The following is a 22390-nucleotide window of genomic DNA, read 5'->3' as shown; positions in this document are numbered from 1 at the left end:
GCCTACTATGTGAAATTTAAACTTCAGTGTTTGCACCATTCTTTCACGAGATCTATGACATATATGATACAACAAACAACTGATAAATTCACAACGCATAATGCAACTGCTCTTACACAGCATCGCACAGTGTTATAGTATTGTGTGGGCTACAACATCCCTCTATGCTTGAAAATGACAATGTCCAAATCACAGTTGCAATAAATAATGTTTCAACAGTCAAAAGGGGAATTATTTCATTTAAAAGTTATTTATTTCATGTAAAATTTTCGAATTTTTTAAGTGTTATCCTCATATAGGTCACTGCCAATTGTTCAACGCTTTTACACTCAGTGAATTCCATCACTGCAGATTTCTTGAACATTTGTAAAGTACTGATGTATGGATATCTTAGTACTTGCATTTTGTAGCAACTAATTTCTTTACAACGGGTATATGCAAGCAGTGACAAGGCTATTGAATAACGTAGATGTTCAAACTTCATATCCCTTAGTTTTCTTATGGCCAAAGCATATTTGTATACAGTTACGTTTTCATTAGATCAGATTTGATTAGTACTTGTTCCATAGATCATGACTACGACACTTCGTAATGATGTGGAACGTGTCAGGTTAATAGAAGATGTCTATCCAAGATATTACATTACACAAAATATTACATGACACTTAATATTTTTTGTGTGTGTGTGTGTGGGGGGTGGGGGGGGGTGGGGGGGGGGGAGGTGGGGAAATTATCCACTTACTATATCCAAAAATTCATCTAATGAAAAGAAGGAGTTGCCATTCATAAACTCTATTAATTTCCTTTTAAATGCTATATGGCTATCTGTCAGACTTTTGATGCTATTAGGTAAGTGACCAAAGACTTTCGTGGCAGCATAATTTAACTCCTTCTTAGCCAAAGTTAGATTTAACCTTGAGTAGTGAAGATCAAGAAGAAATATTGAATTTAACTGATGAAAGGAGAAAATATAAAAATGCAGTAAATGAAGCAGGCAAAAAGGAATACAAACGTCTCAAAAATGAGATCGACAGGAAGTGCAAAATGGCTAAGCAGGGATGGCTAGAGGACAAGTGTAACGATGTAGAGGCTTATATCACTAGGGGTAAGATAGATACTGCCAACAGGAAAATTAAAGAGATCTTTGGAGAAAATAGAACCACTTGTATGAATATCAAGAGCTCAGATGGAAACCCAGTTCTAACCAAAGAAGGGAAAGCAGAAAGGTCTGTACAAGTGCGATGTACTTGAGGACAATACTATTGAAATGGAAGAGAATGTAGATGAAGATGAAATGGGAGATACGATACTGCGTGAAGAGTTTGATAGAGGACTCAAAGACCTAAGTCGAAACATGGCCCCGGGAGTAGACAACATTCCATTAGAACTACTGATAGCCTTGGGAGAGCCAGTCCTGACAAAACTCTACCATCTGGTGAGCAAGATCTATGAGACAGGCAAAATACCCTCAGGCTTCAAGAAGAATATAATAATTCCAATCCCAAAGAAAGCAGGTGTTGACAGATGTGAAAATTACCGAACTATCAGTTTAATAAGACACAGCTGCAAAATACTAACACGAATTCTTTACAGACGAATGGAAAAACTGGTAGAAGCCGACCTCGGGGAAGATCAGTTTGGATTTCGTAGAAATGTTGGAACACGTGAGGCAATACTGACCCTACGACTTATCTTAGAAGAAAGATTAAGGAAAGGGAAACCTACGTTCCTAGCATTTTTAGACTTAGAGAAAGCTTTTGACAATGTTGACTGGAATACTCTCTTTCAAATTCTACAGGTGACAGGGGTAAAAAACAGGGAGCGAAAGGCTATTTACAATTTGTACAGTAACCAGATGCCAGTTATAAGAGTCGAGAGGCATGAAAGGGAAGCAGTGGTTGGGAAGAGAGTGAGACAGGGTTGTAGCCTCTCCCCGATGTTATTCAATCTGTATATTGAGCAAGCAGTAAAGGAAACAAAAGAAAAATTCGAACTAGGTATTAAAAACCATGGGGAAGAAATAAAAACTTTGAGGTTTGCCAGTGACATTGTAATTCTGTCAGAGACAGCAAAGGACTTGGAAGAGCAGTTGAACGGAATGGACAGTGTCTTAAAAGGAGGATATAAGATGAACATCAACAAAAGCAAAATGAGGATAATGGAATGTAGTCGAATTAAGTCAGGTGATGCTGAGGGAATTAGATTAAGAAATGAGACACTTAAAGTAGTAAAGGAGTTTTGCTATTTGGGGAGCAAAATAACTGATGATGGTCGAAGTAGAGAAGATATAAAATGTAGACTGGCAATGGCAAGGAAAGCGTTTCTGAAGAAGAGAAATTTGTTAACATCGAGTATAGATTTAAGTGTCAGGAAGTCGTTTCTGAAAGTATTTGTATGGAGTGTAGCCATGTGTGGAAGTGAAACATGGACGATAAATAGTTTGGACAGGAAGAGAATAGAAGCTTTCGAAATGTGGTGCTACAGAAGAATGCTGAAGATTAGATGGGTAGATCACATAACTAATGAGGAGGTATTGAATAGAATTGGGGAGAAGAGGAGTTTGTGGCCCAACTTGACAACAAGGAGGGACCGCTTGGTAGGACATGTTCTGAGGCATCAGTGGATCACAAATACAGCATTGGAGGGCAGCGTGGAGGGTAAAAATCGTAGAGAGAGACCAGGAGATGAATACACTAAGCAGATTCAGAAGGATGTAGGTTGCAGTGGGTACTGGGAGATGAAGAAGCTTGCACAGGATATGGTAGCATGGAGAGCTGCATCAAACCAGTCTCAGGACTGAAGACCACAACAACAACAACAAACAGTGAAGATCATCCTTTTCCCTAGTGCTGTAGCCATGTACACTGCTATTACTTTTGAATTCGTTCGGATTGTTAATAACAAATTTCGTAAGTGAATATATATATAGCGAGGCTACAGTGAAAATCCCTAGCTCTTTAAATAAGTGTCTGCAGGATGATCTTGGATGAGCTCCAGCAATTATTCTCATTGCACACTTTTGTGGAACGAACACTCTTTTACTCTTTGATGATTTTCCCCGGAATATGATGCCATACGAAAACAGAGGTTGAAAATAGGCGTGGTAAGCTAATTTACTGAGATGTGTATCGCCAAAATTTGCAATGACCCTAATAGCATAAGTAGTAGAACTCAAACGTTTCGCCAGATCTTCAGTGTGTGTTTCCCAGTTCAACCCCTCATCAATGCATACATCTAGAAATTTGAATATTCTACCTTAACTACCGATTTCTGATCGAAGTCTATATTTATTAATGGTGCCATTCCATTTATTGTGTAGAACTGTATATACTGTGTTTTGTCAAAGTTTAATGAGAACCCATTTGCAGAGAACCACTTAATGATTTTCTGAAAACATCATTTAAAATTTCATCATTTAATTCTTGTCTGTTGGGTTTGATAGCTATACTTGTGTCATCTTTAAAAAGTACCAGCTTTGCATCTTCGTGAATATAGAATAGCAAATCATAAATATATATTAAGAACAGCAGCGGATCCGAGACCAAACCTTGTTGCACCCAATTCTTGTTTGTTCCCCAGTTTGAGAAATCACCAGTTTTTTGCATATTATTTGAACTGCTTATTTCAACTTTCTGCACTCTTCATGATGTCCAGATGAGAGTTTATAAATTTACAATGCTCTATACATGCGCAATTTTCATCACTTTTATCCAGACTACTTGTTTAGTATTTGCCAGCTGTTGTTTTAGCTATTAAGATGTGATTAACGAAAATAATCCCCTGTCATCCCAAAGTAAACTTTATTGGTGCAGGACTGTTGGTTTTCACTAAATAGTTTGGGGTTTAATTTTTATGATGTCATCGTCTCACATATAATTAAATGATTTGTATCTTATTTGAAGTGGTCCACATGCAGTTGCGCAATTTACCATATTTGCTTTTAATTATTAGTGTTGTGTGCACTTCACTATTTGTGATATTTACACGATCACAGCAATTTCATTCATCTTTAATACGCAATCATCCAAAGTCATTTTATACACATTCGAGTGTTTTCAACTGTCATCGCTATTGTAGGACTGCCTGCATGTAGATCATCTTTGATAAAATTATGTCTGCATATTAATTTGTATTCCTATTTATTAACTGTGGAAAATAATAGAATTTTTTATGTTGTCGTCACCAACATTGGATGAATTTTAATTACTGATATTCTGCATAGAACAATGAATTTAGTGGTGGTATTATAGATCAGTTTATGCTTTTTTGTGTCGCAGTGTGAAGACTGCTCTTTCTGCTTTGCAGAATCTATGTGTATTTATGTGTGGTGTTGTGCTGTTTTTCTCCGTGGTTTTTGCTTTATTACGATTGAAGAACAATGGACTTTGGAGGTCTTGGCCGGTTACTATTTGGGCCTCTGGAGCCCAATCACCCTCCTTTGGTGAAGCGTGGGAGTTTCGGGTGTTTGGTGCTGTGTGGTGGCTGTTGCAGTTGGGGCACTCCACAATTTGAATTGTTTTCTGCTGGGGCAGAGACTGTCTGGGTGTGTGTCTTCCTACATCTTGCCTGAGTCCACACTGGCAACAGTCCGATGGTTGCGCTGAGCCTTGGTGGCAGCTGAGGAGTGCGGGGGGGGGGGGGGGGGGAGGGGAGGGGGCGAGGGTGCCGCTCCTCTCCTCTCATATTGCCGTATTGCCATTGCCCCTCCACTGTGCCAGCGGGCCTGTTCTTTGCTCCATGGCTAAGCTGTCTTCCTATATAGGATCCAGCCTAGATACAACATAAAACTAATAAGAGAAACAATAATGATTGAGTTGCTCCATGTGTGAGCTATCATTCTTTACAATTTTAGCATGAATACAAACGAATACTAACATGGGAGAACAATGCGAATGTTATGATATAACAAAACTATAATCTACTACAAAAATAAGGACGAGGGAAAAAATAGTGGTTGAGTTTTTCCATGTCTAGGCTATCTATTCCTCTAAGTTTTAACGTGAATACCAAGGAACTAACAAGGGAGAATAAAGCAAAAGTAAAGATAAACAGACAATAGCAGACAGTAACAGTAGCTGAGTGCTCACAACAAGGACAGGGTTACAGAAAGTTGGCAGATGTAATTCCCTAAAATGTTGATCGGCTGTCACATATCTCCGAAATACAAGAGAGACAATACAGGGCACAGTCAGCTGGTTAATTAACATTACTTTAGAACTGGTTGTCATTGGCGCTTAGTGCGTTATGCTACTTTACATCGTCATTGTTAGCTGATGGAAGGGAGGAGACGAATTAATCTAACATAAATCTAACATTAGGTAAGTTTTCAGTATTCTATCTTCGGTTTGGGATGGAAAATTACTGTTTGCATTACACTGTTGGGGTCTGCGGCGTCATTCTAATATAACAGTTTCCATAGAGCTTTGTGTATAAATGGCTCACTCATCGTTTACTCATTCCATTGGTTCCTGAATTATCGGATATGGTGCTCTTTGCCTGTGGCCGTTTCTCGGTATACTAAACCTAGGGCTCTTAAGGATCTAGTGTTGGCTCTTATTAGGCCTAAGTTGTATAAAGGTTCAGCCTATTTTAAAAATTGGGAAAATTTGTGGTAAGGTCTTATGGGACCAAACTGCTAAGTTCTTCAGTTCTTAAGCGTACACACTATTAAATCTAACTTAAACTAACTTACGCTGTGGACAACACACACACCCATACCCGAGGGAGGACTCAAACCTCTGATGGGTGGAGCCGCACGGACTGTGGAAAGGTGCCTCAGACCACGCAGCTACCCTGTGCTGCGCTAATATAAGTATGGTCTCATTTAGGTATTCTGTTACTGTATTGGTGTGTAGTTCACAAATGGGTGTCAATGAGGGGACGTCTAGGGTCCATCTTAATACTTTGTCTTGTATAACTTGCAATTTTTGCAGGTTGGATCTGCATGTTACACCCCAGGGTGAACACCCATAGGTTAGCACCGGTAGGACATTTTGTGGGGTCTTGCCCATTCGTCGCTAATAGGGTGCGCAAGGGATACAGCGTTCTCGGAATGCTATACAACAATTCAAACAAATAACACTAGTAGTTTCATTTCTATAAAGCAAATTGACAATACCTAACTCTGATTACAGCAAATGTGCCTAGCGAGAGGTGACATGAAAACAGTCACAAAGTCCTAGTAAGCAATTGATACGGATCACAACAATCTGATAGCGTCGCAGTAATGTCCATTGCAGACTGGGGCGATCTGAGCGGCCGAGGTTAGCAGCTATATTCACTTCTTTCAGATGTCGCTCCTGGCACGGTGCGGTCCAATTCCGCGCACCATTGGCCGATGTTTCCTCACCGCCTTCTCTGGTTTTTCGTTCGTCTTAGTTCTGGCGCTTGTTGTTAAGCCAGAAAATTCTCCCTCCCCCTCCCCCCCCCCCCCTCCAAAGCGGCGGACCGTCGTCGTCTAAGGAGTGCGACCAAGACGGGAGATGCAGGAGTGTGGGCGCCTCGACAGGCCGGTAAATGCAGCTGCAAAGGGACGTCAAGCTTCCGGCCGTACCCACCATCGGGCCTGCGCTCTGGCGGAAACGTCCTCCAGGAAACGACCAGAAGTGTTCGCTTCCTACTCCTGCTGCCATGAACCAGATGAAGAAGGCGGCGACTGCTGCGGTGTGGCCGGGTCCAGCTCCATCTGTAGGGCGGGAGGAGGCGGAGGAGGCGGAGGCTCCGTCTCCACGGGGTTGTCCCGCAGTGTCGTGATGACATCCCTCTGGCGGCTGCTGTGGCCGCGCTATCCTCTGGACTCGTGAATCTGGGAGAAGAGAGACTGAAAGATCATCGTGTATATGACGGAGGCGAAGTCGATTTAGATGGCGGCGCAGCAAGCCATCGGGACCTGAAAGGAGATACGTGCAACGCCAAGTCGACTGACGATCTCGCCCCACGCCTACCATCTGCTGCCGCTAAAAACCCTGTAAAAGGCAATATCACGCGGCGCGAAGCGATACTTGCGGCCTTCCTTCGGCGCCGGATGCTGAGGAGGGTGGAGCAGGTGGAGCAGTGTCTGATGGCGGCGCCCGTCAAGCAATTCCGCCGCCGATGGTCCATCTCGTGGGTGCGAACGAGGCGAGAAACAGTTGCAACGCTTGATCTCTGGGTGTGTGCGGAGCGAAGTTTGGCCATCTGCTGCTCGAAGGTTCTGACAAAACGTTCCGCTTCAGCGTTGGACAGTGGATGGAACGGTGCGCTACTTAGACGCTGTTTGACATTGCGTTCAAGCAATGTTTCAAATTCGTTTGACGTGAACTGAGCACCACTGTCTGACACTATTATTTCAGGTAAACCTTCTAGGTTCAAAAATGGTTCAAATGGCTCTGAGCACTATGGGACTTAACATCTGTGGTCATCAGTCCCCAAGAACTTAGAACTACTTAAACCTAACTAACCTAAGGACATCACACACGTCCATGCCCGAGGCAGGAGTCGAACCTGCGACAGTAGCGGTCACACAGTTCCAGACTAAAGTGCCTAGAACCGCACGGCCACACCGTAAACCTTCTAGGCAAAAAATCGAAGACAACATCTGAATTGTGCTTCGTGACGTTGTCGTGGTCATGGATACAGCAAAAGGAAACTTGCTGTATGAGTCAACCGCAATCAACCACCGGGTGTTGCAAAAAGGTCCCGCAAAGTCAATGTGCACACGTTGGAATGGCGATTGCGACTTAGGCCAAGCAGAGAATCTTTCTGGCGGAGCGGACTGATTTTCCGCACATATATGACACTGTGACGTCATCTGTTCCATTTGGGCGTCCATACCCTGCCAAGTACAGTGACGACGCGACAACAACATTACCAGTTATTATGGCAGGGGAGGGCGCTAGGGCATGACGTATGAGGAACAGTACCACCCTACAGGACTAAATCACGCATGCTGTAACTGTGGCTGCATGGTACAGTGCATATTATACCGCACTCTCTATGATAAAGTATCACTGAATATATGGTCTAACCATGCGTTTCCAGACATAAGTTCATTAGGCCTTTTTTGTTCCGTATCCTCTCATCGATCAGTCCCTAGAATTTGTACACGGTGGAAAAAGTCACCCTGTATATTATTACACGCCACTGTCAGACTGAAAGCGCCCTCGTTACACATAACGAAGCTGTGCTCTTGTAGTTTCTGAGTCATTGTCAACGAAATAATGAAAAACTTATTTCAGGAGCCAAGTATCGGATGCTGGCGCAAATGTAGGTCGTTGAGTGCATATGAGGTTGAGGTTTGCGACTGTTCATCAAGATACCTCTTTGTGAAGTTCCGTTCAGGAAAGTTGACGACTGCCGATGGAGTGCTGTGCTGACTACATGGCCTCAATATGTATATGGCGGTATCCAGTGATGCCACGAACTAAGGGTGACACGGCGATCGGTTGGCGCCGTTGCTATGGACGAAAACGATGCAAAGACGATTTAAAAACCTCAACGTTTCGACCAAAGATGTTGAGGGTAACATCGCTGTTTTGAATGGCAACGCATCGACGACAAAGGCCAAAAACATCGATATCGTTCAACAGTGGATCATTCATTCGGTTCGTGGATGCTCAGCCATGACGCGTCAAGTCTCTTAACTTGTACAGTGCTACATTTACTGCTGAACCCCTGATTTTTGTACTTTTGAAGTAGTAAGCAAGAATATGAAGTTTACAAGATCTCCATTTACTTCAAATGTTCTTCACTGAATTATCTGCTCCAGTCAGTGGGTCAAACATAAGTCATTCTCATTGTCCTGGTGCCCATTGTGCAAACTGCCAAGTCGAGAAACAATGGGAACTAGTATTGTAAATATGAGAGAATGAGTGATACTTTTATAATCTACGTAAAGAAAAATAGACATTTTCTCCATGTTGAATATTTCAATTGAAAGTTTGACAGCACTGTCATGATGTTCCCTCAGGACGTTTATGGCGAAACACAGATAACCTACGTCGGTCCCTTTTTAAGAGACAGTCTCCACTCCTTCCGATCTGATCACGAAAGCGTAGAAACGATGTGGAACGCTTCCAAAGGGATAGTATCGACGGCAATTGAGAGATATATACCACATAAAGTAATAAGTGATGGTACTGATCCCCCATGGTACACAAACGGATCATATCGCTGTTGCAGTGGCAACGAAAAAAGCACGCCAAATTTAAAAGAACTCAAAATCCCCAAGATTGGCAAAGTTTTGCAGGAGTTCGAAATATAACGCGTGCTTCAATGCGAGATGCTTTTAATAATTTGCACGACGAAACTGTGTCTCGGAATCTGGCAGAAAACCCAAGATGATTCTGGTCACACATAAAGCACAGCAGTGGCAAGTCGAAATCAATACTTTAAGTGCGCAATAACAACGATGAAGTCACTGATGTCAGTGACACTAAAGCAGAGTTATTAAACACGGTTTTCCGAAACTCCTTCACCAAAGAAGACGAAGTAAATATTTCAGAATTCCAATCGAGAACAACTGCCAAGATGAGTAACATAGAAGTAGATATCTTCCACATATAAAAGCAGCTTAAGTCACTTAACAAAGGCAAGGCCTCCGGTCCAGATTGTATACCAGTCAGGTTCCTTTCAGAGTATGCTGATACAATAGCTCCATATTTAACAATTATATACAATAGCTCGCTGATAGAAAGTTCCGTACCTAAAGACTGGAAAATTGCTCAAGTCACACCAATACCCAAAAACCGAAGTAGGAGTAATCCGCTGAATTACAGGCCCATATCACTAACGTCGATTTGCAGTAGGGTTTATTGAACATATACTGTTTTCGAACATTGTCAGATACTGTACCGTCACCAGTAGAAATATTACAAAAACTTGAAAGTGGTATTTCAAAAAAAACGTTTAATATTGGATTATACGTGAACATTAACCGCTCAGGCAGTATGTAATTTTCTCTCGTGTGTATTATTATTATTATCATATAAAAATCTGTGAGTCATTTTCGTGTGCAAAGAATAAAAAAGACGCACTCTGACAATAACGGGCCACGTAGATGGAAAAGGAACCATCTTTTGTCATCTTTAATCCGTTATCACTCTCTCTCCCTTTTGTCTTCGATGCAAGTAGTCGGACATCTTGGCGAGTGCTGTTGAGTGTAAGCATTATTGTACTCGTAAGCATATAGTATATCAGTTCCATGCTGTTATTCTCTTTTAATTGTAAGAGGTGAGCCCTATCTCATGTCCGCTTCCTTTGAGTATCAGTAATTCAAGTTATTTTCAAAGCAACAATTGCTGCCACAGCCGCCATTACGTGGCAATTTTAATTTATAAAATTAGCGGAAACGAATTGTTCGCCTGCTTCAATTATAATACACGTTTTTTCCAAAGCCGCCAGCCGCTGCAACGGCAGACATAGCTTTAAGATTTTTAGTTTTAGTTTAACAGCCGGGACCCAGAGCCACGACTCAGACTACAATGCATTACGAAACAAAATACTCTCGCGCGTGTGTCGGCAAATGCAAATAATAATCGGAGATCTCATGTTTGAGTGGAAACGTTTAGCCGAGGCAAGAGCCTGAAAAAGTTTATATTATTTTTCAACGTGTTACAAGATCAGTGTGTCTTACAATTATTAACGTGATTAATGATTTTGCTAAGGATTAACTGTCACTGAACAAACCATCTTAAAAAAATCAATTTATTTCAAATCAAAGAAAAAATCAAAATTAAACTAATAACCAAATTAGCAATTAATTTTGAGAAAAGCTCACCACATAATAACGACATTCATATAAAAAGAAAGAGAAAATATTTTATATTATCATAAATCACGCTAGATTGGCACTCGACGTGGGGCCCGAATAATGTACTGATGTGTGATTGGCAAATTGTGTACTCTTGTGTTCAATGTAATTATGTAAGTACGTAATCATTGTAATATATTAATGCGTATGTGATTTTTTTACGTGTAAAACAAAACCACACCCTGAGGATATCCGGGGAAGTTAAAGAATAGAAGGGAAACCGCAATTGCTCGAAAGAGAAACAAAAAGGGTAACGCCTATCGTGCAAGCGTCCTAAATAGTTCTGTGCGGAAATATCCAAGCCAGACGCACATGAGATTCCTTTTGGTGTAAAACAGTAAGTAGAGTGCAAGGTAGTTGTATGTATTTGTGTATTTATATGTTTATTTTGAGGGGATAATCGTTTGTGTGTGTTAGTGTTAGGATCTGTCATTGTGTTAAAGTGAATTGACTATGGGTAAGATAGGACCACCTAAAGCTTCCATATCGAACGAGCAAAATTTTGTGAGGACCATATCCTAAATGTAATCCCATACCATCACCTTGGAAAACATGATTTCCGGAGAGGGGGGGGGGGGGAGGGAGGGGCGAGGATCTGTGGACGCCAAACGATGCTCCACAGCAGAGTGGGAATGGAACAACACCAACGCCATTGCATGTGCAGGGGAGCCAATCGAGTGCTAGGTTTGGTGGGGCCCCTGTATGCTTACCTATAGCAGATCCTCTTGCAGAATTGCTGCGTAAGTTCGAGGAAAGAGATAGGGAAAGAGATAAAAAAACTAGCTCAAATGCTGCATGAGTGTGAGCAGGAAGGTAGGGAAAGAGATAAAAAAACTAGCTCAAAAGCTCCATGAGTGTGAGCAGGGAGAGAGGGAAAGAGATCAAAGACTTGAAGCAAGACTAAATAGTATCCAAGGTGAACTTGCCGAGATGCGGGATGCTTGTAAAAAAATATCCGATCTTGTGCAAGGCTTGTCTAACGAAATGCAAAAATTGCAGATGTCGCGGGATAGGCTTGAAGATAATGTCCAAACTTGAACAAACCGCGTAGATAACGTAGAGCTAGAAACACGAAAAAATATTTATGAATATTTGAAAGTACAAGCTCACAAGGTGGAAAAAGAATTTAATGAGTGGTTAGATCTTAAGGATCGCGAAGGCACTGTAAAGATAGAAAGCGATGTGATATCAACTGTAGAACAAGCGACAGCGGATGTGAATGTAAGCGCTGCTGCAGTAGAAGGTGAACTTACACAGATAAAGTCACGTATGCCAGCAGAACTGTCGAATTGGCAACAAGTTGTCGCACCGAGGCTGTCTGCGTTAGACAGTCATGTAAACAGTGGAGGAACGATAATTAATCAGAATCCACGTACTGACTATCGTAACTGCACAAACGGTATACAAGGCGTTTATGCGCAGACGCAACCAGATGTTAATTAGACCTATGGGCACGAGCAACATGCAGTACCGTGTAGTGCACATCATGATTTGAGGTATGAACCGGACAGGAGTAATCTGATGTACCACAAGGAAGGCAATATAATTAAACACAAAACATTTCAGCCTTTTAATAGCGAAAAACGAAATGTTCACCCAGTAGTGTTCGTTAAGAGTTTTCGGAACGTTTTTCCCCGAAATTGGACAGAAAGGCAACGAATAAAATTCGTGGTCTCCTTTATACAAGGTGACGCGGCACTAGGGGCCACAGACATATCCGAACATTGTCTGACTATACAGCAATTTGAGTGTGTATTCTTACAAAAATTCTGGTCAGATAGCGTTCAAGAAAGACTACGCAAGGAATTGTGTAGTCCTGAAATATACAACCCAAAGGTAGGAACTTTACAAAAATATTTAGAAAAATACACAAATAAAACTCGGTACTGGGACGAATTCATGTCTGATCGAGATGCGATTAGACTAACAAAAGTGAAATTGCCCAGTGAGATTAAAAAAATATTTCATCAATGTACTGGAATATGATATCAAGCTGTTCATGGACATAGTTGATTCTGTTGACCTGTTAATTGAAGACATGAAGACCGAAAGTAACTGGAATCATGCAGGTTGTGATCAACAGAAAGCTGTTTACAACTGCAGCAACAATGATAATAACAATTCAGTACCAAATGGTAACGGGAATAGGCAGGAATACAGGCAACAGGATCGAGGCCCAAATAATTGTAATGGGTATAATGGCAATGGTTATAAACATCAAAATCGAAAAAGACGTCATGATGGACGCAAGACCAATTGGTATAATGGTAACGGCAATCCGCAGTGACGGAATAACCGAAACCAGTGGCGTGGTTATAATGAACCCATCACAGTGGCAACAAAACACAGCGCCACAGTGGAACGCCAAATCAGGTCCATCACAAAATACATCTGGAGATTATAACCGACCGCCGCAGAACCAGAACCATGCACCATCGAGAGGCGGGACAGCCAACCTAACCATAGAAATAACAACCAGAATCACAGTGTGAGGATAGTGGAGGTGACAGATAACTGTCAACCCAATGTTGCTCACCTGTTAAACTAAAAACAGCCACAATCTGCTCTCCATTGTTGGATGTGAGCTGTTATTGTGGGGGCACATTCAATGATGACAGTAATAATCTTTGTATGCTGAGATACAGAAATAGAAAAGGAATTGATAAACGTACCGCAAAAACGTAACCGAAGAGACAAAGATGTTGTGCAAGCTATATTGCAAGCAGAAATGTACGGAGCACCAATACAAATAATAGTAGACGTGGGTGCGTCAACTAGTGTCACGATTGTAGACCTTTACAAGCACTTAAGTCAAAATAATAAAATACCTATATTGCCGGTGAAGAATTGTCGAGTGACAGGTACAATTGGTGCACAGTCCCAAATCATAAAGCACCAGGTGCAAGTCAAATTTACGGTAAGAAATGAAGCAATGAGAAGCTCGTTCCTAGTAGTTGAAGGATTAGGAGTCGCTTGCATCTTGGGGACAGAACTTTTACGCCGGTCGGACGCAAAGATCGACCTCTTGTGTTGGGAAGTAAGAATTATGTATGGAGGTAGACGTGTAACATTGCCATTGCTGCGAACACGGGAAATGCACGGTAAGTATTGCTGTAGCTTTCAGTCTGGATTTTAAGGCCTACAGGTGATGAATTTGTATTCTGACTTGGGTGCTGGACCAGTATATTATAAAGAGTCTATTACTGAAAACAGGGAAGAGAAGAGGAGGCTGGTAACCATGAAAGTCATGGAGTCAGAGGATTTAACGTCCGCACAACAAAACGAATTGACTCAGCTACTTATAGATTATGAGAATGTGTTCTCGGAAAAACGAGGCGTTACCGAGGACAGCACTTATAACATCGAGGTTGTGCCTCACGATATGTTCTGTCAGGCCAACTACACCATCCCGTGGTCCAAGAAGGAGGCAGTTACGAAATAAATAAGAAAGATGCCGGACCCTACAAAATCAGGGACATACCACACGGATGTAGCTATTTATTAGGCGACGTCCAGTCAGAAGAGATAAAAGGACTCTACTGATACAAAGACCTGAAGAAATTTGCTCAGTAGCGCAATGTGCACATTTGTAAATAGTAGGTTAAGTTTATAGTGTTTTTTTTCAGTATAAAAATGTTCCAATTACAGTGTAGTATGTAAGGACCGTGGTGCACCAAGAGCTTGTGCTATTCATTCTTGTAGATATTAAGAATAACAGTAATATAAAGACAGTTGCCATTTGGAAGGGAATAAATAAACTTAGATTTAAGAATACTTTGAAAATTTCATTTAAAGATGCCTGAAAATCTTATTCAAAACATGCAACAGCACATAAGAATGACAGAATTTTTCATTAGTGTGTAGTGAATATTTTTTAATTTTAGTAGTAATGAAGCTTGTGAAAGCCCATATTATATTATAACGTATGTATGTTGTTTCATGTATTTATGTGTATTCCAATCCTGAAACATGAATAATCTCATTTACTATCACAGATGAGTGTAAGGTGTGTAAAAACACCTAAGGTATCTCATGTGTTGTGGGCAAGGCCCAGTTAATTAATAAACACGAGTGACGCTAGACCTAGTTAAGACGTAATACTACCTGCTATGGCAGATATTTTTCACGAATTTATCGTGAACTGAAAGTCATAATCTAACATCAATCTAGGAACTTGCACACTAGGCCTAGATTGCAAAGTGACTAAATAATGCTAGAGGCAAAGTTTTTGTAAAGTCGAGCCTGGCTCTGGAGGGCAAGTGCGCAGACATGACCTGGGACTTACCTCAGATCAGACGAAAATACAATTGTTGTCAGAAACCTGAAGAAAGGTACATATCAGTAAATAAAAATCGGAACTATGTATTTGGTGAAAGAGACTGGTGAAATCCAGCACGAACCAAAATCCAGTTTAGACTGAACTGAATACGTTAGTGCTCGTGTACTAACCGAACAGTTACTTTAAACAGTGTGAAAAACTGTGAAAGTGAAACTGTGACTACGGACAGTGAAGTGCAAGTACTGAACGTTCAACAGCGATGAGTATGCCAAACGCCAAAATTATGCACGAAGAACTGTGAGTGTTCTTATAATTGTAAACTGGTAACGTCAAATAAACCCACAGCCAATATTTTTGGGAGAGACTGTATTTTCACTGAATACAACAATGTGAGTTTGGAATGTGATGCGTGGGCTGTTGCAGAAACAGCAACTACAGAATCATCATCATCAGTGTTCTACCAAAAGGCACAAGGCTCCAGGCTGTCAGGTCTTCTGCCACCCTCTTCAGGTCTGCATAATTTCCTCATTACTTCATGTCGTCATCATCTTGTATCTCCTTCTTCCTCTCAGTCTTCTGCCACAAACCAGTCCTTCCAAAGCATCTACTAGCATGCACTCCCTTCTCAATGAATGTCCCAACCAGTTCTTCCTTTCTCTTACAACCTTCAGCAGACTTCTTCTGTCACCAACCCTTTCCAATACTCTTTCATTACTCTTTAGATCCAGCTTATTCTCTCCATTCTCCTCCACATCCACATCTCAAATGCTTCTAACCTTTTTTCATCCTCTCGTCTCAGCGTCCATGTTTCTGCCCCGTATAGTGCCACACTCCAGACAAAACATTTGCCATGCCTTTTCCTTAGTCCTTTATCTAATTTGCCACATAAGAGTCTCCTATTTCTGTTGAATGCCTCCTTCGCTATGGCAATTCGCGTTTTCACCTCCTGGTGACATCTCAAGTATCCAGTTATTGTGCTTCCAAGATATTTAAATTCACTTACTTAGCTAATGGCAGATTGTCCTATTTTAATACTGGACAGTCTGCGTCTTGTACTGATGACCATACTCTTTATTTTTGCTTTGTTTATTTGCATCCCATATTCCACACAAGCTTCATTCAGATCTTTCAGCATGTTATTCACTGTCCACTCACTTTCTGCCACTAATACCATGTCATCAGCAAATCTTATAATTCTATTCTCTATCCACCAATACATATTCCTCTTTTCCCATCTAAGCTTTTCGCAATAATCTCTTCAAGGTATACGTTAAACAACAGTGGAGGAAGGCAACAACCTTGTCTAACACCTCATCCAAGGTGCTTCAGTCTGACATTTCATTTCCAATCCTTATCCTTACTTTCTGGTGTAAATATAGATTCTGTATCAGTCGTCTCTCTTTCCAATCTACTCCTCTCCTCTTCAAAATATACATCAGCTTGTTCCACTGAACTCTGTCAAAAGACTTTTCTAAATCTATAAAAACAGCAAAGATTTCTCTACCATTTTTCATATATCTTTCCCCCTGTAGTTCTTAACAGGCCAATAGCATCTCTTGTTCCTCTTCCTCTTCTAAATCCGAACTGATCCTCTGCAATCCCTCTATCCAGCTTGCCATACAACATCCATACAAAAACAACTGCAGAAGTAACGAATGTTTTGTGCTAAACTCATATGTGGACGCCCAAAAGTGCCTGCTAGTGCAGTGGAAACATTAAGTGATCTTAACAAAACCAAAAGTGGCGTATAACGAAAACTGTGTCGTATCTAAATGGTAATCTAGGAAAAAAATCGGTGTCATGTTGCTCTGCAAGACAATGCTACTAGCTTGACGCTCGCAAACGTGAAAGCTTCAAAACAACTGTCGCATTAATAAACGTTCCTCTCCCGCGAGCCCCAACGTCTGCAGCGGGATGGAAATATTACGTTGTATGCGTGTGTGTTTCATGTACAACGCCGGAGATGCGTAGCTGAGCTGAATCCTGTCGACGAGCACGGGAGGGGTGGCTGAGAGGGGGGGGGGGGGGGGCGGTCCTCATCCCACCCCGTCACGCCCGGCCGCAGACAGACCCGCATCGCCAGCTGCGCGGTCGATCAGCTGATTCTGACGTTCCACGCCGGCGGGATCCACGCCTATGCCCAGAGGACGTTGACCTCTCCGTCGCCGCAGGGACCCACAGTGCAGACCACACCTACCGGCGCTGTCACGAGCTGAACGCCGTGACGTAGAACACCGGCAACACCGCAACAAATAGCTACAGAAACTGTGATACTGTCTCATGTACGTACAAAAATACTCTTACGGTGTATCTATTGTCGTCATAATGTCATTTCTTTTGCATACTGTCACAAATAGGTACTCATTAACATATGCTCATTCAAAATTCTGAACTGACATCGTATAAATAATTAATTGACAACAGCCAAAGTGGGTTAGTCTGTCGCTAGGTTTTCCCTAGGGTTTTCCTCAAGCCGCGCCGCATGTGGAGCGAACAGTTAATACTCCTGGGACTGTGTATAAATATCAGACAAACTCGTAGTTGTGTGCCAATGAACACTGCATAAGCTGCAACAGCCAAAATAAGCAGTCACGACGACAGTACGACCTTGGGATGAAAACCTAATCTACAAAATGTTTAAAATATTATATGATGAATGTCAACTTGATTGTATATTATTTTCATTTAGTTCCTGAGTACATTGTAAACAATTGTATACGATATCCTTTCGTTCAAAAATGTTTCAAATGACTCTGAGCGCTATGGGACTTAACTTCTAAGGTCATCAGTCCCCTAGAACTTAGAACTAATTAAACCTAACTAACATAAGGACATCACACACATCCATGCCCGATGCAGGATTCGAACCTGCGACCGTTGCGGTCGCGCGCTTCCAGACTTTAGCGCCTAGAACCGCTCGGCCACCCAGCCCGGCTACCCTTTTGTGTAATAACTCCATTTGTGTTATTTGTTGTATCAATCGAAACAAAATTGTAACCATTATGATAAAATGTGACCCACGTGAAATGAAGCACGTAAAAACTGTAAGTGTGGACACCGTGGACGTAAAGTAGGAAATGTTAATGACAAAAAAGAACTAATATGTACATTTTGCGTCATAAACATTTCGGGGGGCATTGTTCTGTCCCTAAAAAAATTATTACAAAAACTTGAAAGTGGTATTTCAAAAAAACGTTTAATATTGGATTATACGTGAACATTAACTGCTCAGGCAGTATGTAATGTTTTCTCATGTGTATTATTATTATTATCATATAAAATTCTGTGAGTCATTTTCGTGTGCAAAGAATAAAAAAGACGCACTCTGACAATAACGGGCCACGTAGATGGAAAAGGAACCATCTTTTGTCATCTTTAATCCGTTATCACTCTCTCTCCCTTTTGTCTTCGATGCAAGTAGTCGGACATCTTGGCGAGTGCTGTTGAGTGTAAGCATTATTGTACTCGTAAGCAGGTAATATATCCGTTCCATGCTGTTATTCTCTTTTAATTGTAAGAGGTGAGCCCTATCTCATGTCCGCTTCCTTTGAATGTCAGTAATTCAAGTTGTTTTCAGCGCAACAATTGCAGCCACAGCCGCCATTACGTGACAATTTTAATTTATGAAATTAGTGGAAACGAATTGTTCGCTCGCATCAGTTATGATACACATTTTTTCAACAGCCGACAGCCACTGCAACGGAAGACATAGCTTTAAGATTTTTAGTTTTAGTTTAACAGCCGGGATCTAGAGCCACGACTCAGACTACAATGCATTAAGAAACAAAATACTCTCGCGCGTGTGTCGGCAAATGCAAATAATAATTAGAGGTCTCGTGTTTGAGTAGACATATTAAGCCGAGCCAAGAACCTAAAAAAGTTTATATTATTTTTCAACTTATATATAACGTTTTACACCATCAGTGTGTCTTACAATTATTAACGTGATTAATGATTTTGTTAAGGATTAACTTTCATTCAACAAACCGTCTTACAAAAAGCAATTTAATTCAAATCAAAGAAAAAATCAATATTAAACTAATAACCAAATTAGCAATTAATTTTGAGAAAAGCCCACCTCGTAATAACGACATTTATGTAAAAAGAAAGAGAAAAATATTTCATATGATTATAAGTCACGGGAGACTACCTCGAAGGAAACGATTTATTGACACATAGCACGAATTCAGAAAATATCGGTCTTGTGAAACACAATTAACTCCTTATACTCACGAAGTAATGAGTGTTATAGACAGGGGATGTCAAACTGATTCCATATTTGTGGATTTCCAGCAGGCTTTATACACCGTTCCTCACAAGCGTCTTCTAACCAAACTGCCTGCCTACGGAATATCGCCTCAGTTGTACGACTTGATTCGTGATTTCCTGTCAGAGGGGTCACAGTTCGTAGTTGTTGTTGTTGTTGTGGTCATCAGTCTTGAGACTGGTTTGATGCAGCACTCCAGTAAAGCTGCATGCCCTCATCGAGTAAGACAGAAGTAATTATCCGGCGTTCCCCAAGGAAGTGTTATAGGCCCTCTATTGTTCCTGATCTATATTAACGACATAGGAGACAATCTGAGTAGCCGTCTTAGACTGTTTACAGATGATGCTGTAATTTACCTGTCTTGTAAAGTCATCAGATGATCAAAACGACTCGCAAAATGATTTAGATAAGATATCTGTATAGTGGCAAAAGTGGCAATTGACCGTGAATAAAGAAAAGTGCGAAGTTATTCACATGAGTACTAAAAGATATCAGCTAAATTTCGACTAGGCGATGAGTCACACAAATCTGATGGCTGTAAATTCAACTAAATGGTTAGGGATTACAATTACAAATAACCTAAATTGGAACGATCACATAGATAATGTTGTGGGTAGAGCGAACTAAAGAACACTTAGAAGGTGCAACTGGTCTACTAACGAGACTGCTTAAACCACACTTGTCCGCCCTATTCTGGAGTATTGGCGTGCGGTGTGGGATCCGCATCAGGTGGGACTGACGAATGACATCGAAAAAGTACAAAGAAGGGCAGCTCGTTTTGTATTGTCGCGAAGTAGGGGAGATAGTGCCACAGACATTATACGTGAATTGGAGTGGCAATCATTAAAACAAAGGCGTTTTTCGTTGCGGCGGGACCTTTTCGTGAAATTTCAGCCACCAGTTTTCTACTCCGATCGCGAAAACATTTTGTTGTCACCCACCTACATAGGGAGAAATGATCACCACGATAAGATAAGAGAAATCAGACTCGCAGAGAAAATTTAAGTGCTCGTTTTTTCCGCGCGCCGTTGGAGAGTGGAACGGTTGAGAGACAACTTGAAGGTGGTTCATTGAACCCTCTGCCAAGCACTTTTTTGTGAATAGCACAGTAATAACGTAGATACAGATCCTCTGCAAGGCACTTAAGGTTATTAGCCAAGGGTACCCACTACCACTGCTAGTCATTTGCTTTCCTGCTCCACTCGCAAACACAGAGTGGGAAAACAACTGTCTACATGCCCCCGTATGAGCCTTAATTTCTCCTGTCTCTCTTCGTGCCTCCCTCTCTCCTCCTCCCCCCCCCCTCCCCCTAGAATGTATGTTGGCGGCTGTAAAACCGTTCGGCAGCCAGCTTCAAATCCCAGTTCTCTAAATTTTTCCAATGGTATTTCTCGAAAAGAACGTCGCATTCCCTGTAGGTATTCCCATTCGAGTTCCCGAAGCATCTCCATAACACTTACGTGTTGCTCGAATCTACCCGTAACAAACCTAATAGCCGTGCTCTGAATTGTTTCGATGTCTTCCTTTGATCCGACCTATTGTGTATCCCGAACACTCCAGCGTTACTCAAGAGTAGGTCGCAGCAGCGTCTCATACTTGATCTCCTTCACAGATGTGCTGTTTGTTGTCAGAGGTTAGGGAAGACACAGATTGCTAGGGACTAGATTATTCAAGCTTCTTTTCCTAAATTCTGTACTAAAATGGTTAAATACAAAGAAATAGATTTGATGACAAAAATTAATTTTCTTTGGAAGATTTATTTTATTTAGTTTCGTTGTCTGATTTATGTAAAGGTATTTGATCATCACATCGATAGGTATCATTGCGCGAAGAGTAACTTAACGTTAGAAATGTGGGTAGATTCGTGAAGAAATAGATAACTATTTCCGGTTGTTCGTGTTTATCTCTGACCACACACAACTTGCGTTCTTCTGCTGGGATACTTAAAAATAAAAACATTTCGGCGTGCTTTTTCTGTCTTTTCAAAAGTGAATGTAGGCCTCGTAAAATCAACTATGTTTGCTATGATCATTGGTTTTATGAACCATTCTTTAAACGATTGATGGGGCAATTGCAGCGATGTTTGTTGACTTTCATGTTTTTATAGATTATGGTGCGGTAATGGGTTTTGCTCGGGCGTGGTTTGGACGGGTGGAGTTTAATAATTGATGGGACAACTGCGCCGTCCACGTGTGCGCAACATTTTACTGCCTACGTAAATGGAAGATGCATGTAATCATCAGAAGAGGTGAGACTGCAGTGCGTTTAAAATTAGTTGCGACTTTTGACGTTTGGCTCAGCGGCGGGGACGACACGCCGTTGCCCAGGTAACAGCTAAGGCGAGCCGTCTTTCCCTACCAGCAATTCGGCTGGTAAAGCGCCCCTGTTGCCACGCCGAGGGTAAACAGTACGAAGTGGTGTCGCGCATCAGAGGCACCAGTGTTCATCAGCTCTCGTTCTAAAGTGATATCTTCTGGCGTTGAAGTGTTCCATAGTCGTCAGGTATTGTGAATGAGTGTTTTGCGCCGGTGCTGTGTTAATGATAACAGTGCAGTATATCTGAAAACACAATATTCACAATAAAAATGGACGTTCAAGAAACACATTCACTGGCAGTGAAAATAATGTTCTGCTGCCAAATATGTCTCTGAATTCGAGAATAATAATGGACGTTGCGCCATACCACTCTGTTGTCAAGGATAAAGCTACAACTACGCATTGGATGAAAGCGGATATTTGGTTCTAAGTACAAAGAAATGTTCCACTGGATGAAGTTGAACGTAGCATATATAAGGTGAAGTTAATGGAGCTTGAAATGCTATACGAGCAAAACGCCCGATGGTACCAGGTCGACAAATTGGCTGACACCAAAGGACATAGTTTAATCATCATTCATCCGTATCACGCTACTTTAAATGCGACTGAGAATACGCTCAATGAGGCTAAAATGCTGAAAGAAGAAGCCATTGGAGATGTTACACCACAGGACAGGTCTCGAGTTGTCAGCCATACCAAGTAGGTAGTTGAGGAGAGATGGATTCACAAAGAACTATGA

Source organism: Schistocerca americana, chromosome 11 (assembly GCF_021461395.2).
Source record: "Schistocerca americana isolate TAMUIC-IGC-003095 chromosome 11, iqSchAmer2.1, whole genome shotgun sequence".
Lineage (NCBI taxonomy): Eukaryota > Metazoa > Arthropoda > Insecta > Orthoptera > Acrididae > Schistocerca > Schistocerca americana.
Note: the sequence above shows the minus strand (reverse complement) of the source record.